This window comes from Chiloscyllium punctatum, chromosome 23, assembly GCF_047496795.1.
Source record: "Chiloscyllium punctatum isolate Juve2018m chromosome 23, sChiPun1.3, whole genome shotgun sequence".
Taxonomy (NCBI): domain Eukaryota; kingdom Metazoa; phylum Chordata; class Chondrichthyes; order Orectolobiformes; family Hemiscylliidae; genus Chiloscyllium; species Chiloscyllium punctatum.
Genome location: NC_092761.1, coordinates 10,928,604 through 10,936,722, shown reverse-complemented (window position 1 = coordinate 10,936,722; position 8,119 = coordinate 10,928,604). Strand labels below are relative to the sequence as shown.

Sequence of the window (8,119 nt, the reverse complement as noted above, 5' to 3'; positions counted from 1 at the left end):
CGGCCATCAATGAGCCGGTGCCCCCATCTGATCGAGAGAGCCAATCACCTTTCTCCCTCACCAGGACAGTAATGAAGGAATTTTCTGATCTAAAATCAGGTTTCCAGCTTCTGCAGTCCTCACTTTTGCCTAGTTCCTTCAGTGTTGCTGGTTCCCAATTCAAGAATTCCATCTCTAGCTGTTTCGTGTCTGTACCTCCATGCTGTGGAGTTGAAGAGTGAAGAAAAGTAACTCACCCCCTCCATCTCTGGGGTAATTAGGGGCTGAAAGTGAATCGTATCACATTGAAGTATATCTACAAGCGACTTAATCTCTGTCTTTTATTGGGAACCATCTCTTTCATTGTAACCATCAGGAAAGACCATTTCGATCGCTAAAAAAGAAATGAATATGTCACTAACCTTTGTTTGTTTCATGTCCAAGAATACTCAGATCAATAGCTCCCTTGATTACCTCTGCTGGTCTTGTTTGCAAAGAGATCTAGCAAATTGCCAAGTGTGACTTTCCTTTCAATAAATAATTTTGAATCAATTTTGCAGCAAATATCTTGTCCTAACTTTGTGCTTTTCTTCTGTTACATTGGTGTCTCGCACCTTACAAATGACAGCAAAGGTATGAAAGGAGATGGAAACATGTAACTCACGTCAGCGGCAGCTTTCAATGAGATCACGGCTGATTTGGTCAATGCTCAAGGCGCGATTCTGCCTGTAGTCATGGCCGAGTGGTTAAGGCGCTGGATTAGAAATCCATTGGGGTTTCTCCACGTAGGTTCGAATCCTGCTGACTACTTTATGAAGGCTTTCCTGCTGGAACAATTCAAAGTTCAGAAAGCCTGTTTTGCAAACCAGCCTGAAATTTGATGAGACTTGAGAGACTCGAGTTCTTCATCAGAAATGCTCCACATTTAAAACATTATCTCTGTTTCTCTTTCCAGATACACCGCTCGACACATCGGGTTTCTGCAGTGGTTATTGAACGCCCTGAGCAGAAGTGCTGCTTTTCATTAGATTCCTTTCATCCCTTGTCCTCTGTTCTCTGACTCTGGTCATTGGCAACACTTCCTCCTGCTCGTCAGAGTGCTCATTCCCCACCGCTCCCTCTCCCATCATTACAAACAACCGCAGGAAATTGCCACTTAACCATCTTTGTTCCAAAGTGAAACTCACCAGCCTAGGAACTCTCTCCACCAAACGGGACTTCTCATCCCTGGACATGGTGCAAGCCAGAGGATTGTGAAGAGATACTGTGAAAATATTGTCAGTTGGCAGTTGGAAAAATGTTTAGGAAGCAAACCATATAATTTAGGCTCCAACTGTGGAACTCTTGAGATACTCTTTGGGAAACGGAATCCGAGGAGAATGAAGAAGTGTAAATTGTCAGTCCGAGTAGAGGAAGGGACATTGACTCTGATGTTCTCGGCACAGGAACTGATCTAAGACATTGAAAGAATTCTCGCTCCCGTACGTGAGGAATACAAACTTCATCTAGACTCTGGTACAATGAAAAACTCTGGAACACTCAAGACAAGATCCAAATATTGACTGAGATCACTACAGTACGAGTACTATAGATGGGTTTTTGACCAGTGTGTGCAGGAGGGCTTCCTGACACAGTATGTAGACATGCCTTCAAGGGATGACGCCACTTTCGATTTAGTACTGGGTAACGAGCCTGGCCAGGTTTTAGATTTGGAAGTAGGTGAGCACTTTGGAGACAGCGATCACAATTCTCTCAGATTTACTTTCCTAATGGTAAGGGAGAGGTGTACTCCACGGAGCAAGAGTTTCAGCTGGTGGAAGGGAAATCACGATGCAATGAGGAAAGATTTTGGAAGCGCAGAATGGGGTAGGAATCTGCAGGGGGTGAGAACATTAAAAATGTGGAACTTATTCAAGGAAAAGCTCCTGTATGTCCTAGATAAGTATGTACCTGTCAGGTAGGGAGGAAGATATAGAACGATTACTATGGAAGTGGAATCCCTGGTCAAGAAGGAAAAAAGTCTTATGTTGGGACAAAACGTGAACACTCAGTTAGAGCGCTCGAGGGTTCCACCGATATCAGGAAAGAACTAAAAAGCGAGCTGACAAGAGCCAGGAGGAGACATGAGAAGTTGTTGGCAGATATGATCAGGGTTAACCCTAAGGCTTTCCATAGGTATGTCAGCAATAAAAGAATGACGAGAGTTAAATTTGGGACAATCAAGGATAATAGTGGGAAGTTTTGTGTGTAGTCAGAGGAGATAGGGGAAGCACTAAATAAATATTTTTCGACAGTGTTCGCTGTAGATCATGAAAATGTTGGCGAGGAAGATACAGAGATACTTGCGTCTAGTGTGGTAGAGATTGAGTTTCACAAGCATTAGATGATAGAAATACTGAAGAGTGTGAAAACAGACAAGTCCCCTGGGCCGGATGGGATCTGTCCTAGGATCCTTATGGGAAGCAAGGGAAGAGATTGATGAGCCTTTGGAATTGATCGTCAAATCATCGTTGTCTTCAGGAACAGAACCGTGGAATGGAGCATAGCATATGTTGTTCCCTTGTTCAAAAAGTTTCGTAGAGACAACCCTGGTAATTACAGACCAGTGAGTCTCACTGCAGTTGTTGATAACGTGTTGGAAAAGGTTATTATAGATAGGATTTATGACCATCTCGAAAAGAATAATCTGATCAGGGACAGTCAGCACGGTTTTGTGATGGTTAGGCCTTGCCTGACGAATCTCGTTGACTTTTTTGACAAAGTGACCAAACAGGTAGATGACAGTAACCCGGTTGATGTGGTGTATATGGTTTTCAGCAAGTTGTTCGATAAGTTTCCCCACAATAGGCTATTATACAAAATGCGGAGGAATGGAACTGTGGGAAAGATTGCAGCTTTGATCAGTCATTGGCTTGCCAAAAGAAAACAGTGTTGTAGTTGATGGAACATGTTCTTCTTGGTGTCCAGGTCCTGGCAGCGTACCACAAGGGTCGGTATTAGGTCCACTGCTGTTACATGAGATCTAACCTTGCCAATCAGTCTCCCATGGGGAACATTATTGAACGCCTTACAGAAGACCGTATGGATCACATTTACTGCTCTGCCCTCATCAATCTTCCTTGTTACTTCTTCAAAAAACTCAATCAAGTTTGTGAGACATGATTTCCCATGCACAAAGCCATGTTAACAATCCCGAATCAGTCCTTGCCTTTCCAAATACATGTACATTCTGTTCCTCAGGATTCCCTCCAACAATTGGAGTATTCTTGGCAGATGCAGTTTCATGTAGGGAATGCGAGGTCATACACTTTGTTGGGAAGAATCAAAAGACACACTAGTGTTAAAATCGATAGAAATGCAAAAGAAGTGCGGTGCAGAGGAGTCTCAGTGTTCTTATACAGGAAACGAACAAAGGTTAATCACATATTTATTTCTTGCTGGCAAAACAAAAGGCTTTTCTGATGCTCACAATTAAAGCGTTGGTTTCCAAGAAAATAAGAAAATTAAGTCACCAGTACAGTAATCAATTACCAAGATATCCCTCGTGATGTTTTATGGGACATGTGGGATTTTTTTGATTTTGGTTCTCCAAACGTTTTTCCAATGGAACCGAGAGTTTTAGATGGGAAGCTAAGATCACGCATGACTAATGCCATTTTTGTCACTCACACGCATTTTTTTCCCCTTGTACAATTTATTTCGCTTTGTGGTTACTGCGAGTGGGCTTGTAAACTACACATGCTTGTGAGTTCATTCCTCACTGTTCCTGAATTCCAGCCAAACAGACTTTACATCCTTATTTCCTGAATCAAGGTAATCTATAACCATTGCATAAATGTCATTAAAACTTAGGTATTTCACACGCCTCTGTATATCATCTTTCAATATCAATTGATCCTTTACTGTGTTGCAGTTGTGCATAAGAAGAGAAAAATAGAATAGAGAATGGTGGACCTCCGCTTCACACACCCGTTATTGAAGCGAAAATGCAGATTACTGCCCATAATACGATCGTGGAAGCATGTGCCGAACCCTCAGGAAACACAGAATAAGTGCAGTGCCACAGGGCATGTCAGGGACAGCCCCAGAAGGACAACAGAAATGCTGCTCTAAGCTCCTTTTTTGGAGGTATTTCTCAATGAGCAATAGAGTGTGACATGTGTTCCATCAGGGGTTACCTCACATAAGGAAGTATCCAGTTCTGCAGACGGTCATATCATCCGAATTCCAAGCACTGGAATCAGGGATATTCAATATTCTGTGCATAACTGCAAGGAACAGCTGTCCGAGACGTTTACAGTCCAGATGAAATTATGAATGCAGCTCTCTAGTTGTCAGCCTCTTTCTCCTATGTCGTGTTTCGTGCAGTCCCTGCGTGGAATCTCGTCAACCACGTTTGACCTGCACATGATGGGTATTGGGCCTTGGATTCTCGTGAGTTGTTGTCTGAGTGAGGCTCTCGGTTTCTGTGCTGTCATAGGTCCGAGGGTTCGGAGGAGTCCGGATATCGTTTTCCAGAATTTGGTTTTATCACAGGGAAGCATGATTTAAAAATTACCTCATAGCAAATCCTCGTTGCGAACTTTGTGTGCCACGCATTTGCGAATGAAGGTGGGTGGATATTGGTTCTTGGCAAAGAATTTGTGTGGGCGTCAGTCCAGCAGTCCCTAGTAGCAATACGTACAAACGGCAAGGGCTACACATTCGACTAGAATAGCACAACAATAATAGGACAGGGCAAGCAGACGACAGCCAGACAATTCCTGGAAGCAGGGCACTCATCCACGGATTCCATCCGTTGGACCCAATCTGCAATCCCAACAAACGGAAGCAGCGGGAATGAAAACAAACGAATTCGTACCAAAACATGAGAGCAGCGCTTCACAGGAACCTCTGCAGCGCTGAGAATGTCACCCAGAAAAGGAGGAAAAGTCTGCAAACCATCTTCCTAGCGTCACCGAACTTTTCAAAAGGAACTCCAGAAGCATCCGAACTTCACATCTTTCTGCTCCAAAACACTCTGTTTTTCCACAACAGAGAATTGCACACTCAACTACCGCGTGGAAGAAGAGAATTGCAGCCCCTACACGACCAAGGGCGGCAGTAAGAGCGAGGGGAAACAGCTGCCACTGTCATTCCACAGCTACAAACGCTCTCTTTGAAAGGTACATTATCGCATGAATGTCAGGACAGCACTAGAATATGGGAACTAAACAGCCTGCGCTGTGTATTCATATTCTGGACAATGTGAGTTGTTCACAGTTTTCCCTGAAAGTGAGTGGACGTCGTTATTTCACCGCTGTTGTGAAGCCAGATCCTGCACTGAATCTGCTCCCTCGTTTTTTGTTGTTGTGGCTAAAAGGTGGGCAATCGCAACGTGAAACTTTGTTATATTTCTCTCATTTCCTTCATTACTGTCCCAGTGAGGGAGGCTGGAGATTGGCTCGCTCGATCAGATGGAGGCACCAGCCCATTGTTGACCTAATTTAATCGAGAATATAATTGGTAATATTCACTTTGCATGGTACATTTTTTCTGTTTTGTTTAATGTTACTTGAGCACTTTCTGTTACTTGGCAATGCACTAAATCTCTAGAATGTCGGGAAGCTCCTTTTGGATTTGCTTCAGTGTTATTTGTGTGAGCAGTTCTTGACATACATGTCTCGCACTGCCCCACAGACAGAAGTAATGAGTTTGTGTGTCTGATAATGACTCTGCCTTTTGAGTTTTGCACGTGATCCACGTTAAGAGCTGTCAGTTTTTAGATTCACTGGAGAGTTAAGGGGATAACACGATTTGTGAGTTTTTTTTAGTCAACGAAATTATTTGATGGAGAACTTGGGAATGTATCAAGGAGAATGGTCATTATCTGTAAATGTCTGGAAAACATTCCTCTCTGTGTCATTTCAAAACATTACGCCTCAAGAAAAAAATAAAATTCAAACACGCTGATTTAGGAACAAACAGCATGCGTTTTTGCAAGTGGTCTATTCAAACTGTTGTCAGGTACTGGAGTGTCACAGAACTGCCGAGCGGGGAAGCAAACCTTCCTATCCACCTTGCACCTGTTGAACAGATGACCGTAACTAATCTAAACATATTTGCCAATATTTGTCCCTTATCTCTCCGAACAATTCCTGTCTGCATACCCATTTAGATGCCTTTGAAGTGTTGTGAGTGCACCAAACTCTGCCACTAAATGTGGCAATTTATTCCACACGCACAAAAATGTCTGTATTAAAAACAAGTGTCGCTCACGTCCCTTTCAAATTATACTGCTCTCACATTAAACCTATGCTATCTCACTGTAAACTCATGTGACTTCTGAAAAAGTGTAGATTGACTATGTTCTCTGTTCGTCTACCTCATGATTTTTTAAATTTTTCCAGAACATCCCTCAGGCCTGAAGCTTCGGGGACAACTGTCGAAGAATATTCAGCTTCTCAATAATGTCCACAACGTGCAAACCTTTCAAATCGTTGTAAATATTTTTAAAAATTATTTTAAGGTATTCATAGAAAGTGCCAGGGGAAATTGCCTGAAGTGAAGCGATACTGAAAGATTAGTCTTGACATGTTTGGCCCTTAGTTATCGTCAGGGAGCGTCGCCGAGTGGTTTAATGTAGGTAAGAGCAATGAATACAGATGCTGAAGACCAGATTCAGGATTAGTGGTGCTGAAGAGCGCAGCAGTACAGGCAGCGTCCGAGGAGCAGTAAAATCGACGTTTCGGGCGAAACCCTGTATTCCTGATGAAGGGCTTTTGCCTGAAACGTCGATATTACTGCTCCTCGGATGCTGCCTGAACTGCTGTGCTCTTCCAGCACCACTAATCCAGAGAGTTTTAATATGCTGGGTTTAGGATCCAGTCTCTATTGCGTCGTGGGTTTGAAACCCAACTTTGCAATTGAACCACTGCAGGAAGCTTTTTGTGACAGAACTACACAGGTCCTGATATTGCTTTGTGGGTGTGTTTGTTACTCCTCGGGTCTCTCACCCTCTCTGCGATAAACACGGGAACATGAGCAACTGATTCTTAAAATAATGAGAACTACTGCTGTCCACATCCTCTCGAGCACTGTGCGTTTGGATGGGTACAAGCACAATTTTGCTGCCAGTTGCTATGTCTCAAATGGTCAGAGCATTTGGCTGAAATGTTGGTTGTCCTAGCCCAAAAAGAGCACAGAGCCTCAAATATTTCACATCAAGTATTGAGATCGACCATACACTGACAATACAACCACGAGAACTCATCCATGATTGACCCTGAGTCCTCAATGAGTGAGATGGTCACGTGCAGCAAAATGTGACCCCACTCTCTACAAGCCCCTGCTGCCAACACAAAGGGGCCACTGCAGTTTCAATCAGCGGCTTCCTGCCCAGCCCTGGGACACAACTCATGGAAACTCCTTCCTCAGGAACGGCTGTTACCGTGTGAAAGGGTAAAAAAATCTAATTCAAATTGGAAATGTCTTCAGAAGATTGTTCCGGTTTTTTAAAATAAATTATAATCAGAATTCCTTTCTCGAATATTAGAAGTGGTAAACTTTGTAGGCAGGTAGAACAAAGAAAGTTGATTGTGAGGACTCTGTCTCTTCAGCAGATGGGATTCCCTCCACTCTTATCAGAAATGATTTGGTTTCCTGAGATTTTTTCCCGATTGATTTGCAGTCTGCCAGAGTGCCTGGGAATCACTTCGGCGACCTAAGGATCAGGGTCAAAATATGAAAATATTAACAGAGAATCGAAAATCCCGGGGCAAGGCCTAAATGGATTGTCATGGTCTGAAGGAATAAATCTGAGAATTGAAAGACTTGGATAATGTTATTTGCAATGGGGAGGAATGAACTGTACTGCAGGTGCAAGAGACAAGGTTATCGGTTCGGCCGAATATGTTATAAAATATGTCCCTTCCAAAACGTGAGGTTCCATTCCAAACGTGCCCCAACCAAAATGTCCAGAGTCGTCGAATGCGAATGGCCACATGACAGTGACAGCTGCATGTCAAATGGTGCTTCAATAGAATTAACTGAAAGAGAATGCCCAGATGGAAACCGAATGGAACTCTCCCTGAAATTTTCCCAATTCACTCGGGAAATGATGCTGTTGTGTACCCACATGTATTTACGTAATGAACAGCTT

General features: G+C 43.2%; 1 non-coding gene across 1 annotated transcript; it reads left to right on the top strand.

Moving 5' to 3' along the window:
• The first annotated feature begins 707 nt into the window (after positions 1 to 707).
• trnas-aga (transfer RNA serine (anticodon AGA)) lies at positions 708 to 789 on the top strand. The gene has a single exon. It is a non-coding gene; the product is annotated as a tRNA-Ser (tRNA).
• The last annotated feature ends 7,330 nt before the right edge of the window (positions 790 to 8,119 follow it).